At 34.1% G+C, this 24,457-nt stretch overlaps 1 pseudogene; it reads left to right on the top strand.

The window, feature by feature from the left end:
• The first annotated feature begins 10,414 nt into the window (after positions 1 to 10,414).
• On the top strand, positions 10,415 to 15,306 carry LOC149411726 (uncharacterized; annotated as a pseudogene).
• The last annotated feature ends 9,151 nt before the right edge of the window (positions 15,307 to 24,457 follow it).

Below are 24,457 nucleotides of genomic sequence, written 5' to 3'. Positions count from 1 at the left end.
AGGTATCCAAAGCAAAGCCCCGAAGCATTAATAAAATATAAAAGAAAGAAATATGGGTTGAAAATGTATTTATTTATTAACTTCCAATTTACAAAATAATCAACTAGAAATTAGAAGAAAAGTTTTTTTTTTACAAAATATTATGGAAGTGACAGTTATAATTTTTCTCCATTTGTTTTGCCAATTACAATTTGGAATGCGGTTATGGGTACCGCTGCCCAGAGAACCATTTATTAGATAACCAACACCTGGCACAAGTCGCTTCAAATGGTTCGCTAGATTTGGTGAAATAGCAGCGATTCCGGGTTCGTAGGGGGTAAGTTTTGTCCAGTTCTTGACGGTGTATGCATCTGTCCACAAACAGCGTGATGGATGGAATCAGATGGGGCCGGTTGAAGGAGATACTTTTTGACGTCTTTGGCCGGACTCTCTCGATCCATCGCCTTGCATCGCAGTTGGAGGGATGGATTCATACGTCGCTTCTGGACACACTACGAATTCTTACCCACCTTCCCACCTCTCATACACTTTTCCTTCACAGAACTTCCCATCCTTCCTTTCCTCAAATGCCCTTCACACAGCAACCCCAAATATGACATAAGCCCTGTACGAAATTTCCTCAGGAACTCCTGAGTGGGATAAAGGTACAAAAAGGCCCAGTAGTTTCGCAGATGTGTTAAATACCTTTCAGCACCATTTTACTGGTTTTGACAGTTGAAAGGCTCCCGTTAAAAGTCCGTTTGTTAGCAGGAAGAGACAACTCATGTTGTTAAGCTTGTCAGTTTATAACAATTTTATAGAAGGCTGAAACTCATCTGAATGGCTCTTTGACGACAATGTTAAGTTTGAATTTTTGCGAAACAACTAGGCCTGAGTGATGGAAAATCAAAAATCAAGTACCGTTTTGAATTGATCAGTCTGGAAACTAATAAAAAGTCTCCATAATTAGTCGAGTGTTGATTGAGGACCAGCTATTCATTTTAGTCTACAGGAGGAGATATCAAAAGGGATGAGTCGTAGTTAAGTAGGCGAATCAATAATCCATTAAAACAATTGAGATTAAGTGAGTTCTTTTTTTTCAAATGTTTCTGGGTCTCACACTCGTGGGTGTTTTAGAGCATAATTCAAAATTATAAAGAGAGAGAAAAAGTGGATTATAAATTAATTTTGTAACTAAACTAACTAAATGGGCCGATTTCATAATTAAATAGAAGTTTGCAGTTGAGTTTAGAGAAGAGATGAGATGTTGAATGGAGAGTAGGAAATTGTAGAAAAGGCTTGTTAAAAGAGAAAATATTATTACGATCTTATAAAAAAGACACGTTTAGAGTTCAATTTCGTAAAAAAATTTTTTTTTTATTAGCATTTTTTTTACGTGGTTTAGCGGTAATGGTGGTCTTATTTTAATATAATTAAATCGATTGCTTAATTAAAGGGTCATTCAAAAGTAAAAGATAAGTGTATTTTAAAACATAGAACTTAAAAAATAGAGATATAGACCGCGTAAGAGTTGAAACTGATCCCAATCGTCTAAATACAGCTAATGCTAATTGAAGCGTCGTTTCAATTCTGAAGTGTGGTCTTTTAGCACTCACCACGGTGATTCTGAGAGTATCTACAACTCTAGATAATATCCAGCAATCTTTTATATTTAAATTAAGTTTTCTTGGTGCAAAGAAAACTTTTCGAATCCACCTGATCTTTGTTCCATTTTTTTCATTTTTCTGTAACTGCAGATTGTCGATATTACATTCAATTACAATAAAGTCAGATGTTTGACTCTGACAGTATAGAGCGAGACGGAGACATTACAATAGTATAAAAGCCCATGCACTAGTTTGATATCTCTCTCATATCCCAGGTCACAGTTAGTAAAAACACATCCGAAGTATCATTGTAATAATCTCACAACCTTAATTATAGTGGTTCAGCCTTCAAATAATATTATAACCAAAAACACCTTCTAAATAAATACTATATACATAAAAAATACCATCTAAATAACTAATGTGTATAAAAAATTGCCTCTAAATAACTTTCCTCTAATAAGAATTGCCTCTAATAAGAATGACTTAAGAATTTCAAGCCTGGAAACCAGACTAGCCACTATGGAACAAAATAATCTCTGCGACTGTGTGGAAATGGCGGGTGTTGAATTGCGGCCGGGAGAACAAGCAGCTGAAGCCGTTCTTCGGGTAGCCAATTCCCTTGGTATGCCATTGTTGCAGCAGGATCTACGCCTTGTGACCAAGACCCAGGACCGCAGAACTAACGCCCCCGATAAACTGCAAGTAAATTTCTACAACCAGAAAACGAGAGATATGGTCTTATCTTTCAAAAATACAGCCAAAATACTTAACCCAAAATCACCCATTTATATTAGTGAAGTGCTTACGCCTTACTATAAGGAATTGCTGTGGAAAGCAAAACAAAAGGCTAAAGAAACAAAATTCGAATTTGTATGGTTTAAAGCCAATAAATTACTCGTTCGTAAGGGTCCGGGGGAAAAAATCATTCAAGTCAAACATGAAAGTGACATTAAAAAAATGGTATTGTAGATTTTTAATTCTAGAGAAAACCCTTACTGTAATGGATATTATTAAAAATGGAATGTATTACCAATTAAAGGACGTCAAATCCTAAATTCTGTAAAAATGTACTACAAACACACTCATCCTCTCTTCAAATCTTACAGCAAAATATTAGATCAATTTCCAAGAATTTTGACGAATTCTTGCTACAACTTGATAATATTGGAACCTCTTTTCATATAATTATTCTTACTGAATGCTGGATACCAAAAAATTATGCTCCTAAAATTTTGAAAGGGTATGATCACTACAGCACTTCAATACATACTAAACAAAATGATGGAGTTGTTGTCTATACCAGAACTGACCTGATTGGTTTATCTGTCAAGGAAATCCAAGTCAGCGGTGCAAACTGTTTGCAAATAACTCTCAAAAATGACACATGTATCTTAGCAATATACCGTTCTCCATCCTCTTATAATATTTCACCATTCCTAAAATCAATTAATAACTGTTTAACTGAATTATGTAATATTAAAAATTGTATTATTGCTGGTGACCTCAACATAAATATTCTGCCCACAAACGAACATCCTCAGTGCCAAGAATACTTAAATACGCTCACTTACCATGGATTCCAAAGCACCATAAACACTACCACACGTGCTACATTAGACTCCATTTCATGCATCGACCACATCATGGTCAAATCCAACTGCCCAGTAATATCTATTGTATATGAATCTTCACTTACCGACCACTACACCACTATTCTTTCCATACAAACATGCAACAGAAAAGACAAACATAAAAACACAACAAATAAGAAAAAAATCATTCAAATCAATTATGATTGTGTTCGTCAATCTCTGAGGAGTAAATCATGGTCAGAATTACTTAACATTACAAATCCAGAAGACGCCTGGACGTACTTTATCAATTACTTACAGACTACCATTAACGAACATACAAACATAATTATAAAACATATACCAAATAATGTTTTACCAATTAAGCCATGGATTAACCACACTATTATTAAATCTATCCGTAAACGTAACAAACTCCACAAAAACGTTATTAACAATCCTTATGATATACAACTTCGAAACTTTTATAAAAGATATAGAAACATTTGTACCCAAATAATAAGAAAGGCTAAAGAGATATATTACAAACAGAAAATAGAAAACTGTAATAATGATCCTAAAAAACTTTGGAAAACACTTAAAGAAGCCACCCACTCTCAACCTAATCCTACGAATGACTTAAAACAACTAAAAGTAAATGATAAAATATTTAGTTTTTCTAGTAATCCCGATATTATTGTTAATCATGCAAATAAATACTTCTCAAAAATAGGTGAACAACTCGCAAAAAATATCGATGTAAACCATACCAACTCCAGTTCACTAAGCTGTAATACAAATTTGCCCAACAACTTGCATTTTAGTCTAAAACAAATTTCAAATGAAGATACTAGATTGATCATAAACTCATTAAAAAACTCGTCTTCAACTGGCTTGGACGATATATCAAATATTGCCTTAAAAAAACTTGTATCAGAAATAACCACTCCCTTAACAAATCTTATTAACCTAAGCATCCTAAAAGGCCGATTCCCCGACAATCTAAAACACGGAATCATAATCCCAATACATAAAGGAGGCTCTAGAGCGGACATAACGAACTATCGTCCAATTACATTACTAAATTCACTGTCTAAAGTCTTTGAAAAAACTATTAATAATCAACTAATTGAATACCTTGAACAAAATAACATACTATCACTCAACCAGTTTGGATTCAGGAAAAATAAAGGCACCTCCGAAGCCCTGGCAACAGTTACCGATTTTCTAAATGAAAACTTAGACAAGGGATCAAAATGCATATCAATATTCTTAGACCTGTGCAAAGCATTCGATACTATCTCTCACTCTAAACTTTTACAAAAACTATCTAATATTGGTATAAATGGTGATGAACTTACTATTATTAGCGATTACCTGTCAAACCGAAAGCAAAGTGTGAAAATCAACAACTGCAATAGCAATCAATTACCAATTAGCTACGGCGTGCCTCAAGGAAGTGTTTTAGGTCCTACCCTGTTCTTAATATACATAAATGAATTATGTAATCTTCAAATAGATGCCAAAATTGTAAGTTTCGCTGATGATACGATTCTCCTCTTCAAATCAAGCAATTGGAATGATGTATACATAAAAGCTAACAGGGGCATAACTGTGGTTAAAAGATGGTTAAACAATAATACACTAACAATGAATGTGACCAAAACTAAATACATTGAATTTAGTATTAATCCTTCCTTAAGAAACCCAGAAAATCAAATTAAAATTTGTGCTTGCAACCTGACAAATCCGATAATATGTGATTGTCCTTATTTAGAACAGGTAACTAAAATTAAATACTTAGGTATTATTTTTGATAGCAATTTAAAGTGGAAAGAACATATAACCTCTACAGCAAACAAACTTAGAAAATTCATTTATTTTTTTAGACAAACTCGCAACTTTCTCAACCTAAGCCAGCTCAAAACAATCTACTATGCACTTTGTCAATCTTTAATAGAGTATGGTATCATAGCATGGGGAGGAGCAAACGCTGCCGCCATTGATCCAATATCTAAAGCTCAGAAACTTATAATAAAGATTATCCTCAAACTACCAATCACAAGCAGTTCGGATGAAATCTTTAGGAAAATCTGTGTTATGGACATTAGGCAACTTTATGCCAAAAACATACTAACATACCTCTTCAAACACAAAACTACTTTTGACAATATCCAAACTGCTCGTGATACTAGAACAAAAGGACATAATTTCTTACAAATCCCTTTCGCTAAAACAACTTTTGGCCAGAGAAATTTTAGATATTTTGCAACAAGGCTATATAATGCTCTCCCACTAGCCATTAGACTGAACGAATTTTTTCTGAAATATAAAACAGACATCAAATCTTGGATCATCAGCCAAGACAGATCCATGATAAATTTTTTTATAAAAATCCCTACATAAGTATGTACTCCAACTAGATGCTGATTAACAAATGTATCATTTATTATTATTATTTATTATTTTCTATCTTTTTCACAATGTCATTTAATGTAGTGAAATATTTAATGTATCAAAAAATATGTAAACATTTTTAATGTATCAAATACGTCTGTCTCGACACAGGTTTATCCTAGTGAGACAGACATCGAAAAAAAAAACCTGTAAAAGAAACTTTATATTGATAATAAAAAAAAAAAAATAAAATAAAAAAAAACTACTATGTATAAGAAAAATACCTCTAAATAACTACTGTGTATAAAAAATACCATCCTAATAACCACGTATAAACAATACCCTCAAAATAACTACTGTGTATAAAATATATCATCTAAATAACTATTGTGTATAAAAATTCCCTCTAAATAACTAGTATGTATAAAAAATCACGTTCCAGTTGATCCGCGCCAACACAGGAAAACATGAACAGTAATTCAAACATCACGACTGTTCGCCTGTCCCCGTGTTTCACATTTCCACAGTTCCTAGGGCCTCCCATCCCTCCTACCTTCCACCCCCGAATCCTAGAGCCCACTACCACCCCCAGCTACTTTCTGCCACCCAGGTCAAGAGATCCGTCCGACAGCAGAGTGGCTACCACTTCATCCTTTCTTTCTGCAAACTAACTAAACCTGGGAAGGGGATTCTAGTTCAGTTCAGAGGGTTGAAATGTGGAAGATTATGGGGTTGGAGATGTGTGCAGAATTAGTTGCAACAATATGTATAGAAAAAAAGAAATCACTTAAAAACAAATGCAATAATTAAATACAATATAATACAAAAACAATAACTTGTAGCGATCGACGCTCCTAGAATAATACCAGCTACCTACTGTCTACAAGCACCTACTTGCCGCTGAACAAACTACTTACATCAATACAATTGCGAGTTTGCATTACGCGCATTCGCCAGAAGGTTCTAGGCAACTAAGAAGATAACTATAAATAACTAACTAATAATATAATAGCATGAATTGACGGCCTCCGTATTCGAGTGGTTATTTATTTATTTATTATTATAAACGCCCTGTTGGGCTTTTACATTTTTTTTTGATAATATTTTATTTATTTTATAAAATACAGTATAATTATTTAAATTTACATAGTAAGAACATATTTCAATAAAAATTAACATGTTTACCTTTACAAGAGTCTAAAACTCGTGTGTAAAGGGAAAAAAATAAAAACTTAACATACATATGTAAATAGAAGAAACATATAACGTGAAGAGATTCTAGTTTTTTTATACAATAATTTATAAAATAATATAGTGAGATATCATCGTCATTCTAATTCGTTAAATTATTTAAGGTATTGAAGTTTATTTTATTTTAAAATTTATTATAGTATGTGTTATATATATTATATATTTATTATAATATATTACATATATGTGTACTTAACTTTATATACTTTATAATACAGAGACACAGGAGTTTTTTAAAGTTTAGATAACCAAATTTAAATACAAATCTTTAACAAGTTAACACATCACATGGCTATGACATTGTAATTTACTAAGAACTTAACCACTCGGGATTTTGCTCCTTTCTATCCTTGATTATGAATTCGGAGGTTGCATGGTGAAATCCCACAATTTATTATTTGAAAATATTATATTATAGTACATTTGCGGCGATTTCCAAAATTGTAGATACTTTTTATAGAGCTTTCTGAGTTTAACGTTGCTTGAAATGACTTCGACCAAGATCTGGGATTCTGGTGACCAGATCTGAATAGCAAGGTACTTTCAATCTTCTTCTTCTCCACCTTCTTCCCTTTTCTGCTACCTATAGCCGTACAACATAATTTATTCCGAACGGTTGGGAGATGTATCTTTAATATGGAAAATATTACATTTTTAGCGAGAATTCACTTTTAAGTTAAATAATGTAAAAAATTAATGCATACACCTTTTTAATTTAAGTTCAGAAAATAGTAATTTAATAAAAGATAATTTCTAAAAAGGCCTATGTAATCTATGGAAATGCTGAGTGATGGATTTTTGTGCAGAGAGGAAGGGGTGAACATAGGTCTTGAAGAGACCCATGTTGCAGGAGGGAGGAAACAAGGAGGCCAGCAAATCTTTCCACAGCTGAGCTGTTGAATGGCTTCAGCCGTGACCGTGCTGGTCACATCAGAGGTACATCAAGCATATTATCAATGAAAAGTATGTTCCGGAGATTTATTTAATTTAACATTTCAAAGTTTTCCAGTAATGTTGGCCTCACTGGATGGCTTGCCCGTGCTGAGGCCTATAATATGAAAATATAATCTACATAGTACATTTAAAGAGAAAATAATACATTTAAAATATGATCTTGTGTGTTTGTGAGTGATGTGTGTTTATATTGATTTTGTGTGTTACGTGTAGGTTTTATTTTAATTTTATGCTATGACATTTTCGTAATATTGTCTTTTTTGTTCTTTAATCCATTTTGTAATTTTGTGTGTGAATTTATTTTTATTTTCCTCAATTTTAATTTCAAGTTTTACACTGTTGAAAGCTTTTATAGCATGGTATTGGTAGTGTCTTTGTCCAAAGCTTGAATTTACTGTCGGAGTTTTTATGCTTTCTTTGTACGCTTGTGTAACTGGTCTGTTAGTGTTATTTTATGTATGTTGAAATTTTTTTTTTTTGTCAAAAATGTAGTTTAGTAGTGTTTTAACGTATAATTGGCATATAGCTAGTACGTCACAGCTGTTGAATATCTGGTCTGTATCAGTCAGTCTATGTTTTTTTTTGTATTACCTTTAAGATCGTTTTAATAATAATTCCATATTCTATTATTGATTGGCAAAGTGCAAAATATATTGTTTTCAATTGTTTTATTTTATATATGTTTCTTATGTTTAGGAAAATGTGTATTGTTTTGAGAAGTTTATTTTGTGGTTGTTCATTATTTTTTTAATGTTAGAAGTCACAATATACACAAAATGTTAGAAGAATACAATAGTGCAAACTCATTTGATTTTCTAGTAAAAGTATTTATTCGGAAGCAGGAACTCATACTCAGTTATTCTTTCATTGTTTCGCCCACAGTTTCTAATGGTGTAGTAGATGCTTCATAGCCAAATAACTTTGCTTTGTGTTTGGAGTGTGGTCGAGAGAACACCTTCATTCTTACATACGGACACACCACCCATCACACCCACTGATATCTGACGGAGAACTGTGTTATTATTCTATGCGGAAACACTGATTTATTTGCGATGGCAAAAACAAATATTATGGGACAAATAACATTATTTTGACCCAAATCTTGATCATCTGACAGTTAATACCCTTGAATCAAAAGTCCGGAAAGTTCAATTCCTGTACAGTTAATCCCCAGTACAGTTGATACCCCGGACAGTTAATTGATTCTACAGTTGATCCAATTACAGTTGATTTGCTCTCTCAAAGAGTTAATCCCCTGTACAGTAGATCCCCAGAAAATTTGAACCCTCAACAGTTGACCTCCCGGACATTTAATTTCCCGGACAGTAGATCCTCCAATAGTTGATCTCCCGTGTAGTTAATCTTTTGAAAGTTGATCCCCGCACAGTTGAACGCCCTACAGTTGATCCCTTATAGTTGATCCCCTATCGTTAATCCTCTAAACAGTTGATTCCTCTACAGTTTATCGACGGTACAGTTGATCCACCGGACAGTTGATCCCTCACAAAATTACATCTATTGTACTTTCTCCCAGGTAACGTTACAAATATGCCGTACGGCCGTGTAACGAAGTGTGGAACCAGTGAGACTATGGCATCCCAAATCGGGTTAAGTATGTTATGAGGCTGAAGGTGGTAGGGAGAGGAAAAAAACCTGGTTATTCAGATCTGGACACCGAACACGACTAATGACATTCAAAGCAATGTTTAGATTCTGAATGGTTATGGTCTTTCACTCTGAAACTTGCTGCAAATATACATACTACATGCTATTTTTAATTAGTTAATTGTGAGGCAGTACAAATAAATGAAACAAAATTTACTTGAATATGCCAAGATTTAAACCCGCAACCTCTGGCTTCCTGGTACTCTTCGTCAAAATAATTAATTGTAATGATGATTGTGCGCATGATGTTAACATATTTATTTCATATTATTCCACACTATCACGCGTACATAATCATATAATATTTATCCATCAAACAACATTTTCTAAAAGCTCCCTACAATATCTCCCTAGAAACATTAATGTTTGCATAGAGGCCCATATTATATGAGGCACGTATGGAAAATGGGTTGTTTGTATGCGAATATTTGTTTATTTAGCTTGCTATTTACTGCGTTCGCTTACGGCACAGGTCGGTACAGGGTACAGGTATAAATAAATGCAGGTATTCTATGTAACTTCACAAAACAGTTTTGCATCATTTAAATATTACAAAGGGCTATGAAAATGTTGAGTTTTGTGGTAAGGATTTCCAACGATTTAAGAAATATTCATTAATTTTAAATTCTACACACATCTCTATACTTTGAACGGAACGATATGAAATGGGGTTTGCTGGAATCGGGTGATAGTATGTGCAGGAATGGACAAGGTATTTATTTATTTATTTTTTCATGTTCTCCATACAACGGTTATACACCAATATATCATGGAGAAAATAACAAATTTAAAATTTTACAGAGGCAGTTTTACTATTTTGTGACATATGTTAAAAGCTAGTTACTGAATTGTCTGTAGGCCCAGGCTACACGAGCGGTTCTCCCGCCGCGGGAGAACCGCTGTAAACCGCTCCAGACACAATTTACTATGAACGTTGTATGGCCCAGGCTACACGAGCGGTTCTCCCGCGCCGCGGCCGCTCGCGGTTCACGGGCGGGAGAAATTCGACCGCCGCATGCAGCGGTTCTCCCGCAGCGGATAACCGCCACGTTCATACTACACGAGCGGTTTCCCCGCTTTTGCTCATTCCCTGCGAGAGAGCGTTGTTGGTCGGTCGTGCGCGTGAAGGATTCATGTTACAACATGTTTGATACGGAGCGATTCATAATAGAAATACAAGATCGGCCTGCTTTATATGATGTAAAGTTAAATGATTACGCCAATCGAGAATTAAAAGCAAAGTTATGGATGGAGATAGGACAACAAATGATGGATCATTGGGATGATTTAGGACCAGAAGATAAAAACAGATCTAGTGAGTATACTTTTTATTCTTATACAGGGTGACCTCAAAAATGTTAGAGAAACTTTATAGGATGGTTTTGTATCGATAATGAACATTCTAGATCAGTTCCTATTAATTGAAATATGCTTGAAATTGTTTGGTTTTGCGATGCAGTTAACGTGAGTATGAATAAATGTACGCGAATTTGACGATTATAATGAACGCTTCTCCATCTTGAAAAGTTTCACCAATATTTTTGGGATCACAGGGTAACCATATGGCATTTACGAATATACAGTTTTTTTTAAATCATAAACGCTAAATAATAATGTTATAATAATTGAAATTTAATGTTAGTAACCAGCGTCTTAATGAATCGTCCTGTTTTGCCAAGGAACGGTACCAGGACCATTGAAGTATCGAATAAACGAATCTCTTACTGTAATGCCAGTAGATCGGCCTGCAACTGCCTGAACTACATCGTATTCTTCGAAATCACATTCAATCGTGTCTTCAAATCGATACCCATCTCTGCGTCTTACAAAGTTGTGTAGCACACAAGCTGCTTTTATAATGGGTATGGCACTCGGTGGATTGATCATGATGCTTGAATGAAAAATTCTCCACTTTGCGCTGAGAATACCAAACGCACATTCGACAAAACGGCGAGCTCTTGATAATCGATAGTTATAAATTTTCTTGGGCAATGTTATGTTTCGTAAAGAAAATGGTCTCATAACATTTTTGTTTAGACCAAACGCAGCGTCACCTACAAATACAAAAGGCACAGGTGGTTGTCCTATATTGTCAGGAAGATAAGCGGGCTCTGGTAGATCTAACTGAGAATTTATTAACTTTTGCCCAAAATTTGAACTTTTGAAGATTGATGAGTCAGCTTCTCGACCTGGAGCACCAATATCAATGGATGTAAAACAGTAGTCTGCGTCTACCACTCCAAATAAAATAAGAGAATGGTATTTTTTGTAATTAAAATATTTAGATCCACCTTTCGGAGGGCAAATAATTCTAATATGTTTGCCGTCCATGGCGCCAACGCAATTAGGGAAGTTCGCTTCTTTGTAAAATTTCTCAGCAATATTGATCCATTTTTCTTTATTTAGTTTTGGCATTTCTAAAGGTGCCAGTTCTTCCCAAATAGCTTGACATGTTTCTTTTACAATAAATGGTATGGTTTTTCGTGAAATTTGAAAATCGTATTCCAAATCTGTGAATGTTCCTCCTGAAGCCAAATATCTGAAAAAATAAATCATTGTCATCATCAGCCAATATTGTCTACTGCTGAACATAGGCCTGTCTCAGAGCTCGCCACAACGTAAAAAATAATAGATGCATTATAAATATAATATATATTTTTTTTTACAGTAAAAGATCTCATGAAGAAGTGGAAGAACATCAAATTTGAAAATCGTATTCCAAATCTGTGAATGTTCCTCCTGAAGCCAAATATCTGAAAAAATAAATCATTGTCATCATCAGCCAATATTGTCTACTGCTGAACACAGGCCTGTCTCAGAGCTCGCCACAACGTAAAAAATAATAGATGCATTATAAATATAATATATATTTTTTTTTACAGTAAAAGATCTCATGAAGAAGTGGAAGAACATCAAAGACAGTTATATGAAAGAAGTAAAATCAGAAACCAACACAGTGTCGGGACAATCAGCACAAAAAAAAAAGATATATTTATTTTGACCTCTTGTCCTTTTTACGCCCTACTGCTGCCAGTACTTCAGACGAACGTGAGTCTAATATTTCTCCTGTGGTTTTAACACAAAATCAGGAGATAGAAGCAGATGTTCTAATGAGACCACCTCAAGAAAGACAAGTTTCTATGAAGAAAAAACAAAAAGAAAAAAATGCAATTTCTCAAATAACCAAAATTTTGAACGAAAGTTTGCAATTGCAAAAAGATAACAAGGATAAGGATGAAAAGGGAAATCGTGCATTTCTTATGTCGTTTTTACCCATTATGAATTCGATTACACCAGATTTGGCTATGGAAACCAGATATCAAATCACCAGTTTATTCAGAAATATACAAAGAAAGCAAACAACCTACGCAAATAATTAAAATACAAATCCCGATATTCCCAGCAACTTGTCTGAATTTATTTACCGCAGAAACCAGGATGGGAGCTCAGGCTCAAGAACATATTCTGAAGCATTTTCTCCAATAAGCAGAGTAGCATCGCCACAAAATGAGACTGCTTCTGACACATCACAAGAAAATGATGATTATTATAATATTATATCTTACCTACCTCTTCAATAAATTACTCTGGTCTACTTTTTATTAATAATTTTTTTTAAATAAAATAATATTATGTGATTTTATTTACCTGAGTGTGATAGCCAAGCGTTCTGCAGGTTTGATGGATCGTCGCATGTTTGTATCTTGTTTGTTAATACTATGGCTCACAATTGATAGAAGTTCATCAAACGAGTTCACAGACATTCTGTAGTATGTGAAGAACTTTTGAGGATTATCTCGGTGTACACTAAACATTAAATGAAATATTCCGGAATTTAAACGATTACTTAATATTGGTGCCACCCAAACACTACGTCGTTTTTTTTTTTAATAACTCTATTAAAATAAGCGCTGCAAGAGCAGTGATCATTGGCGGATCCATTTTGAAGAATGAACCTAATAATGTCCGCGGTCGCTTTCTCGAGCGGTTTCCCGCGGCGGGAGAACCGCTCGTGTAGCCTGGGCCCGTCTGTAGCGGTTTACAAGCGGTTCTCCCGCGGCGGGAGAACCGCTCGTGTAGCCTGGGCCTAAGTGTCGATGGCTAATGCAGAATCGTTAAGCAGTTGAGTCGCTCTGTTTATTGGCGCGTTCTGATAGGCAGAAGTCCTCGCTTTCGGAGCATATAAGAGTGCATGGGATCTCCCTCGAGTATAATTGTTAGGGACATAAAAGTTAACCTCTTTCAACATAGGCGGATTGTGTATTGTACCAGAGATTAACTTAAAAAAATGTTTGCCTAAAAATATTTTTCTGCCGGCTTCTAATGTATTGAAATCGAGCATTCCTGTTAAGAACGAGGATGGATACAGGAATGGATAGTATGTATATTCCCTCATATACAGGTAACACATGAACCTTTTTTGTACTTTTTCTATTTCTAAGATATGGTTTTGTTCAGAAGGGGCCCAAATAATGGAGCTGTATTCCAGGATGCTGCGAGGTATGGAAGTTAAGGTATTAAAACGGGATGACAAATCACTTACCATTCTATCTTTGCGAAGGAGCACATAACACAAACACAGTATAGTGAGATCCACCGCGGTACGTCGAGGTAATTACGGAAACGAGACGATTGCGTGTTTCTTTTTACTTATCAATGAGTACACGAAAAAACTAACTTACTTCGACGCTCGTTCGAAACCGTCTTCTGTTTTAAGAACAGTCGCACTCGAATTAGCACTTTTTTTACATTAACCCCACACAGAAGGCCCTGAAAAAAAAATTCCTTCAATCAATTTCCTTTGGTTTTCTTTGGGGATGCTGTGTGGTGGGTCTTTTGAAAAGTAAAGGAAGCAAATTAAGTTTTGGGAAGGTAAAGGGTATGAGGGCTGGGTAGGAAACTTGGGGCCAGTGTGTCCAGGAGTGACGGACGTATGAATATATCCCTCCCACTGTGGTGCGAGACGACGGGTCGAGAGACCAGTTGAAGAGTTCAAAGGGTCTTCCCAAACCTTCTCTAATCTAGCACGCCATGCAGCTAGTGGACAGGCGCAACCTGAAAACCAGCCGGGCACCCCTGCTAAGTCACCAAAAATAGCGAAGCACTTAAGGTGACCTATGGCAGATGCGTTAGTTATACAATAAATGGTTCTCGGGGCGGCGGTACCCAATTTCGCCTCCTAATGCAATGGGCTATTTTCACAAACTACTGTTAAAAACGCGTATTCGTCAAAAAAGTTTATTTTTCTGATTATGATTATCGTGCTAAAAGCATGTAAATTTAACATTTTCATTCAAATTCCAAAATGGTTCCAATTGGCTACAACGTCATAATGATGAAGCCAAAGATATTAGAAGAACGATGAAGCCAATATCTGGTAAGACTGCTGTCGTCTGTGACGTAACGCCGCCGCATTCACGAATAAAAACAAACGTGTCGTTTTGGTGGCAAAAAATGGCACATTTTGAATCGTTATAGAAAATGTATTCGACAACATAAAAATACCTTCGTTAAGTATCAATCTTTTCGAGAATAAATTAAAAATATTGAAAGTACCCTTTTGTCATGTTCCATAATTCAAATAGTTTTCTAGCAAGGTGATGTTTGCGGAGAGGTAGGAACTGGATAAATTTCACTACGGTAGGACCACGCGTATTCTCATTTCAAGACCAAAAATTTGTCTCAAAAATTACAAAATGCCTCCACTCGAACGATTGGTCTCATGTATATACATTTCTCGTGTTATTTAATTAATACAATTCCTCAAAATATTAATAAGTAAACATCTAAAACTTCTTACTGCTTTTTAAAGCCAATTAATCCAGGTTGTTTTCAACGTTTATCTTATATTTTTAGGTTCTAAGAAATTGGCACATTAATGCAAATGATTATAGCATGTACCTAAAATATTTTATTATGCACCGTTTGTATTTTCAAAAAAAAAATAATCATTCCCATAAATTTCCCAAGAAATATTAACTCCTTGGGTGTATTTTGTCAGAAGGTCGAAGTATTTCCGCATATATATTGGCACCAGTTCAAAGTATTAGTTGTAAATCACTAGACATTAATCTTAGTTATAAGTCACTAGCTATAAAATTTACTTATAAGCCACTAGTAAAAAGCTACAAGTATAAGTGATTGGAATAGATTAAATGCATAAATTAAGTTGTTAAGCGCTCTTTGAGGTGATATTGTTACGAAAACGTAACAAATAATCCAATCTTTACTATCATTATTATAAAATACGAGTGTTGCCCAATAATTAAAAACAGTTTGCTATGTTATTTGCGGTGGTAAGTTTGTTTTATTATTTTCAATAGTTGGCAACACTAGATTGTAGTGCCTACTTCTTCCTCTATAATAGGCGGTTCCTCGACTCGGTAGTTTATCCAGTCTGGCTGTGGTTCATAAATAAACCACTCACAAGATTGATATTTCAGAGCTTTTTCTGTGGAAAAACTTTGTCCACTCTTTAACCATAGATCTGCCAATATTTAGACAGATTTAAAATATGACGTAGACACAGCACAATCGAAAAAGATAGAGGAAGAAATAAAAAAGGTACGACCATAGAGTTTCCTCGGAGCCTACGTATTCATCAGCCGAAAATATTATTTTGAAAATAATGCTAAATGAGAATAAAAATAATTTGATTGAAATGTCAAAACGTCGGAAAAATTACTTTAAATTAAAAACATTTTGAAATGATGATTGTGTTTTTCTACGACAGTATTTCTATGACATTTCTCTGCTTATCAGAAAAATGAAAAACTTAGTTAGGTGTTGCGAAGTATTTTTTTTATTTCACTAAGATGACAGAAACAGGAAACACAAATAAATTAATAAGCACCAAACACATTTTAGTTGTTTACCAAGACTGCGATCCGAACACTGAAGACAAACAAATTGAGATTTGCAACTGTATTTTCGTTACAATTACGTGTCCGATGTTGTTGTAAATCCAGATATTTACCGATATCGGGAAAAATGGGAGCCACAAACTGATGCATATCTCGCTAATATTGGATACTAAATGTATTCACATCTGCCAATTCTCCATTGATTCATGGAAGCTACTCTCCTCAAAGTTTTCGTGGGTCGGATATTTAGGTCGAGTAGAATTTCTACAGTACAGCCTTTCACACAGCACGGCTTATAAACTTTTTCAGGACACTTCACAAGTTCGGACAGCAATCAAAACAATGATTTCGACACTTCAATGGCAATGTTGCTGGCGTCGTTTCCGGGAGAAGTAAGGCGGGTAGCCTCTCTTTCTGTTAAACGTGTCTTATGTTGGAGAGAGTGAGAGATCAAACCACAACGGGTTTTCAGTGGTAGATAGCCAAGTGCTGTGAAGATGTCACAAAATAACCATAGAAATTTCCGTGTCTTTTCTTCGGTTTCGAATTTGGATCGGAGTTATACACCTTGCTGTGACTGCTGTTAGAGATGGACGCTACGCTGCCGTCTCCCGCTAAATGTGAATTGCTCTCTGTAATTCGCTTTCTCAATGCTAACCCGTATGGTGAAACGTTAAAAAAACCTAAAAACAATAGAAAACAAGCGAAGAGGGAGGTTGAGCAAGGGCGTTTGTTTGTTGTATGACAACGCCCGCCCCCCACACAGCAGCTGTAACCACTTCACTTCTGCAATCTTTTAAGTGGGATGTCCTAAGCCATCCGGCTTATAGCCCTGACCTGGCGCCCAGTGATTTTCGTCTCTTTCTTCACCTAAAGCAATATTTGGTCTGAAAACGCATCACGACCGGCAAGGAAGTCGAGGAAGAGGTGTCAAGTTGATTGCGGACCGTGGCGGGAGATATTTATGACAAAGGGATCATGGAACTTGTTCTCTTAATCAAAAAGTGCGTTGAAATTGCCGGTAATTACGCAGAAAAATAGTGTAGACATGTATAAACAATGCAATACACAAATTTTGTACGAATATAATTTTCCTGATTTTTAAAACGAAAACGGTCTTTAATTTTTGGACAACCTTTTTGTAGAATATTTCTGAAGATATCCGAAAACGGAAAACATTTTTGAAAACGTGATATAATATGCTTTCAAATTTTATTATTATAATAAAATTACTGAAAACGAAAACACTGTTATATTATCATACAAATGTATAAAAAACGTTAGCCTCAATGAAATGAGTAAAAAATCACAATTGTGGTCGGAACCTTTGGTTTGATAAAGGTGCACATATTAATCCTTTTGTGGTAAGTTTCTAGATTTGAATATGAAGCGTGGTGTTTTTTCTTTCTAACTCCGTTTTTTTCTTCATATTTTCAGCATAAGTAAGGGAGATACAACAATTTTTTTGAGACTATGTGAGTTGTTCCCAAAAGCGAAAAAATTAGCCTTAATGGTCAATAAAAAAATATTCGAAAAGTTACAAGCAATTTGTTGGCAAGATTTACCCGATATTACATGAATAAATCATCAAGGTTCACAACATCCCTTAAACCAAAATAGAACCTTCCGCCGTTTAGGCACAGATAGTTAGTTGGACACTCTGAGATAAAGTTTCACGGGCTCCCGAAGGTACCATCAATTACGCCATTATTATTATTTCATCTTGGCCAATTATTCATATTCGATTTGATAAAGGTTAAAGGTTGTAGCATCTGTTACAGGCTTCAAGATCAAATAACTAAGCAGGTACCGTAAAATAAGGTGAATTTGATCAATTCTGAATTTAGAAACAATTTTTTTTTTCCCTGGAGACCTGAGGAAAATATTTTTCCTCGTGGATGTGTTATGGAGGGAAAACGCATCTGGCACAAAGACCTGGACAAACCATACCTGATGCACCCGAGCGCCTCTGCTAAGGCACCAAACGAAGTGAAAAACAAGGGTGAACTATGGCAGAGGTGTTACTTATTCTATTGAATGGTTCCCGGGGCAGGGATGCGTAAATTGCACATTGAAATATATGTAAGGAAATTGTATTTGTGTTTGGGGAGTAAAAAAAATAAACATGGTGAAAATATGTAAAAAAATATTCAAATATAGAAAAAATATTTGAATATATAGATAAAAAATTTGAATCACTGAAAAAAGATATAATTAATAAAATAGAAAGTCAGAATATGGAATCCATAAAAAGTATTGAATATATTAGCGCTCAATACGATGAAATTATTAAAAAATTGGATCTGAGTAATAGTCACAACAATAAAATTGTAAAAAAAACTACATCGTCTTTATATCGGCGTGACCTGACCTTCCTAGATTGCTTCCTAATTCGGAGATGCGATCGAATCTTTTTCTGATTTTTCTATTTCACATTATTACTTCAATGATTAGAGAATTATTAATTCATAAAATAATAAGTAGTGCCAATTTTGAAAATTAAAAGTTCATTAAACTTAAATAACTTTAGGACTATGCCGGAATATTTTATATTACTTTCCTAAAACTTGCACCAGCAACCAAAATAAGTATCTATAATAATGCAAGTAAGATTGATGTACTTATTCTATTGTTATGTCAACTTTATAAATAACCTTACTCGTGCTATCCCTCATCTCTGCAAAAATTACAATTATTAACAAGAAGTCTAATTTACTATAAATGGATAAAACCTTGGTAGAACATCGCTGTATTTCATATAAATATAAAAATATTAACTATCAGAGATTTTATGTTCAAGTTGTCAATCTGTCAGCCTTAAATATCTTCGATTACAAACAATTATTGCCATAAAGTAAAATATCTGCCCTGGATAATGGGGGACTTAGCATTAATTATTATCTTTGCAATAGTTTAAAATGATAAAAGTTAAACCCATAAAAGTGGTGGAATTTTAAAGTCATTAATTACTTCTTGGAAGATATACTTACTACCAGTTTACACACACGACAAAGCTGTGGCGTAGACTACCTGAAATTACCTGGGAATTCCGCCTTTATAGAATTCACGGGTAAAATCACGTCGAGAGAAGGTGTTAGAGTTATTCAGAGAATTCCCTTTGCGGGAACCGTGTCAATTTGTTAATTACTATGACATTGGGGAGAATTGTTTATTCGTTACTCAACGGAAACTTTGCTGGTTTTTGGAGTGGAGTGATAGTCTGATTAATTAGGAAAAATAACCTTTATAGCGACAAATATAAGTGTAATTAGAATGTGGCTGTATAGGTTTGTGAAGGCTGTAATGTGTTGTACATCAAAAGGTTCTGTAGTTTTGAAGTGGTATGAAACTGAAATTTATTTCATTGAAATTATGATTTATTGTAGTTAGTTTATTTGTGTTAATTCGACTAACTTTTGAATTATTTTGCGTCAACCTCTATGGCCGAGCGGTTAACATCCTCGGCTACGATTCTGGAAGTTGCGAGTTCAATTCCCGAAAACTTTTGAATTAATTTTTTTAGGTTATTTTGCCGTGTTTTGCTGGACATACAAGACTCCGCGCCGAGTCAAAATTCATCTTGCGTGAGGAAACTCTAGAGGCTTGACGTTGCTCGGCAACCTTCACTTGATATTCGGCAAGTGTAAAATCCACGAGCTGAAACAAAAAGTCGTGAATCGGCTCGGCCATATGCGGCAAATCACTGAACCAATGGCTTGCTGGCTCTTACGTGTAAAACCCAAGAACCTTGTTGGTGAACTCTGTGATTTTAACATTGACCTAACGTAGGAGGCCCAGAGGAAAATAATTTCCCTTGTGGTCTATGTCGTATTTGGGAATAACTAATTTCTTCTTACCTAAGCAACATTTGGTCTGAAAACGCATCACGACCGGCGAGGAAATCGAGGAAGAGGTGTCAAGCTGATTGCGGACCGTGGCGGGAGATATTTATGACAAAGGGATCATGGAACTTGTTCTCTTAATCGGAAAGTGCGTTGAACTTGCCGGTAATTACGCAAAAAAATAGTGTAGACGTGTACAAACAATGCAATATACAAATTTTGAATGAATAAAATTTTCCTGATTTTTAAAACGAAAACGGTCTTTAATTTTTGGACAACCCTTGTATAGAATATTTCTGAAGATTTCTGAGAACGGAAAACTTTTTTGAAATCGTTTCTAACATTAGAAATAAACATATATTTATTTAAGTATTAAAAATTAATGCAAACATAAAAAAGAAGTTAAGCGGTTTATAACTAAAATTACTGAAAACGAAATCATATAAAAGCGCTGTTATTTTATCATACAAATGTATAAAAAACGTTAGCGTTCCTCACTTTTTGTCGTAAATGTAAATGAGTAAAAAATCACAATTGTGGTCGGAACCTTTGGTTTGATAAAGGTTCACATTTTAATTATTTTGTGGTTAATTTCTAGATTTGAATATGAAGCGTGGTGTTTTCTCTTTCTAATTCTGTTTTTTCTTTATATTTCTCAGCATTACAGTAAGGGAAAATAATTTCCCTTGTGGTCTATGTCGTATTTGGGAATGCTGTGTGGAGGATCTTATTGAGGAGAAGAAGGAGTGAACATGGGTCCTGAAGAGATCCATGTTCACGCGAAGAGACACAGATGCTATACTTTATACTTAATATGTACCTACTGTGTTAAACACGTAACATTTATTTTAAATGTATCTGTTAAAAATATGCTTAAATATACTAGTAAAGCTTGGCTTTACCCGTATTGTGCGACTATATCTTAATATCCGGGTACTTACCAACCTTCTTCATCAGCATCTCATTCCTCCTACTCCTTTAAACTTCACAAAATATCCAGATTGGTGAAACCGTAGTCTCAGGTCTTATCAGAGAGTTGGAAGAATTTGCGAAAAACTAAATAAAAGCGGTGTTCATATAAAATAATAATTCATATCTCGCTATAGTTAATTTCTTGATACAGTAATGTAAAGATTAAAAAATATTACAGTGATAAATCATGGGATATTTTAATTCTTATAAAAAAAGACAATTAATAATAATTTTCAATAAATTGTTATTTATTTATTTAATAACGCTTATGTATAAAGATTACACAAAATTATTTTTAAAATACAGCATAAAATATAATAAACTTGTTAAGATATTATCACACTTAATTTTAAAAACTCTTGAAATTTCTATAGCTTAATAAAAATTTATAAAATATTGTGAATATGTAAGAATGTTATGCCTTAATTATGATTACCTACTCGTTATTTACATAAACAAAAAAGTACTGAACCGATTTGACTTTGAATGTGTCTAGATTATATGTAGGTACCTACTTTATTGCTTTCCTGAATTATTTCCGTAATAAGTTACAAATTTAAAAATGATACTTTAATACGAAGAAAATTTGAGTTCACTGAACCAAATTTCACGCAGGATGCACAAATAACCGAAATTAGTATTTTTTGATTGCTTCTTTACGAACTTCAACATCTGGCTTACCTGTACTAAATTCGTCCTTCTACCCTTCTCATCTCTCATAGAACAGTCTAATCAAAGGCTGAAATCAGGTTTGTATCCTTAATTATTAATTAACACGAAGCACGTCCAAATCAGGCAGACGTTTCCGAATAGAACCGAGATACGCATGGATAGAGCCTTAGAGAATTAGCCTTAGAGTAATAGAAACAACCTTACAGATCTGTGATATATACGATACATCTTAGAAGATCAATATCTGATGTCCAGAACTGATCTCTTGTTCATTGACGTAGAAAATAACCAGTGAAAGTTTTCCATTTAATTTCAATGTCATAATGTATGAGTAGAGACATCCATTCATAGCATTAACGATATTTTTGCGAATCAAAGCGATAAGTGGTGTTTTTAGCTAATTTTAGATAGTAAAAAAGATTTTTTAGTGGCTATAATCTTGTATTGACAGATCTTAGAACGAACATGACACACTCTACTGTAGAAACATGTGCCATGTTGAGTTTCAATCAATAATACAATAAACATGTTTCAAGTGATTTTGCTAATTTAATTGTTTTTCCCCTCTTGCCGACTTTCATTCTTTGACGTCATCCTATTTAGCTATAAACGCTATGAAAACGTTAAATCAAAAGCTATAAAAGATATTTTTTCAATAATTAATGCTAAATTTCTTAAAAATTATAGCTAGTTAGGTGTCTCCATGTATGAGAAATTAACTCCGACAGTATGTGTGTTATTTTGGATGATACATAAAATAAGAACGCTGTCAAAGTTACTTACAGCTATATTTACAATCAATGAACACACATTATTTGATATTGATATTTAACTAGACGGTGGTGAGCGAACACGGAAGAAAAACTCTTAGAATATTTAAAATTAGAAACATTACATGAACGTCGTGACAAAAATTAAAAAAAAATCTTTTAAAAATTACAAATAACTATTTGGAATCTTCCCTCATGGCCACAATCAAAGTCAATACCAATCATCAGCTATCAAAAAAACTCCGAAACTTTCCACATTCCTTTCCAAAAAACAATTTAACCACTTGTGCGATGTGTTGACTATATAACACCCACTCTCTACAATTTTAGCAATAGCCCTCAGAACTTAAAAAAATTCTAATTTCTTGTTTTCGTTTGACTTTACTTGACCCAAAATTTCTAGTATCTAGTTTTTTTCTATTTATTTAACGTAAAATACTAATCGTTTTATTCATACAAATAGTTGTACACATTTATTGGTCAGTTGGTATTTATTCTTTGTTATTTCTATGTATTGTTTTTTGTTAATCTGTAGATATATTATAATAAAACAAATAAGAAACTTTTTCCACTTTAATTTTATTGACCGTAACCGGTTTCAGCTCGTTAAAGCCATCTTCAGACTGGTACTAATTATTCTTAGTCTACGGTTTAAATACATAACATATGTGGGAGGGGGAGGGAGAGGGGTGGTCTACAAGGGTTTTTAATCAATTATATTAATTACATTTGTTACTAAGTCGTTTTAGACTGTAGAATTTCTAATTATGTTGGTAATTCCAGTAGGCTAATTACCTTGGGTTTGTAGCTCACTTCCATATTTTTCAGGGAAAAATCTTACACGTAATATGAATTATTAATGACCTCATTTTTTTTTTGTTAAATTGTTATTATATTTATGATGTCTGGGATTTATTTTATTGTTTTTTGAAAGGATACATGTTTACATTAGATGGTCATTATATAAACTAAATACATATTTTAATTTTAAATTATTATAAAAATTACAATGGATACAAAAGAGGAGACTTGATTCTAATTGCTTATTCATTACAAATGTTAGAGTCTATTTTTTTAGTTTTTATGCGGATAATTTGGTTATCTTCACTACAAACAGAATTTAAATAAATAAGAAAATAAAAATAAAATAAATCAACGGCCTCCGTGGTCGAGGGGTAAAGCTCTTGACTAGCAAGCTGAAAGTCGCGAGTTAAAATCCTGGCGTGCGCAAGTAAATTTTATTTTTCTTATTTCACAGTTTATTAATTTAAAATAATATAGCATAATTGCGGCACGTTTCAAAGTGGGATATACTCTCAGTATGGCTCTGGTGTAAGACCACTATTTAGAATTGAAACGTTGCTTGAAATGGCTTTTGCCGTGTTTCTTGACAAAACCTGAATAGCCAGGTAATACTTTTACTTCTCACAACCTTTAACCTCACAACATACCCCAATTGGGGATGCCATAGTCTCATTGGCTCCAGACGGTTTGGAGCAGTTGGGACTCTTATGAAGTATTCATATAAAAAAAACTTCAGTCACGTATTTTTACTCATTAGTTTTTCGTCTTCTGATAAAACCCAAATCCAGTATCTATTTTTACTATCGTGATCGTGTCATGACATCATTTTAGACTTCACTCTAGCCTAAGAGTGGAAGCGAGGAGTAAAATTATTTAACTGAATTGCCGACTGATCACTCTAGTTTACTTCATGATTAGTTATTTTCTTAGGTTAAACGTAAACGAGAGGTTAAATATGATTCCTAAAAACATCATGTCCATATCGTGAAAAAATATGACCGATACAGATTTCATCTTATCAATGATACCTAATGAGATTAAAGCATTATTATCAGTAAAAACAGACTAGAATATTGTGATGTATGGTAATAAGGTAGAGTATTTCAT

Source organism: Hesperophylax consimilis, chromosome 25 (assembly GCF_061612785.1).
Source record: "Hesperophylax consimilis isolate HC1 chromosome 25, BYU_Hcon_1.0, whole genome shotgun sequence".
NCBI classification, from domain to species: domain Eukaryota; kingdom Metazoa; phylum Arthropoda; class Insecta; order Trichoptera; family Limnephilidae; genus Hesperophylax; species Hesperophylax consimilis.
This window is presented reverse-complemented; position numbering and strand designations above follow the sequence as displayed.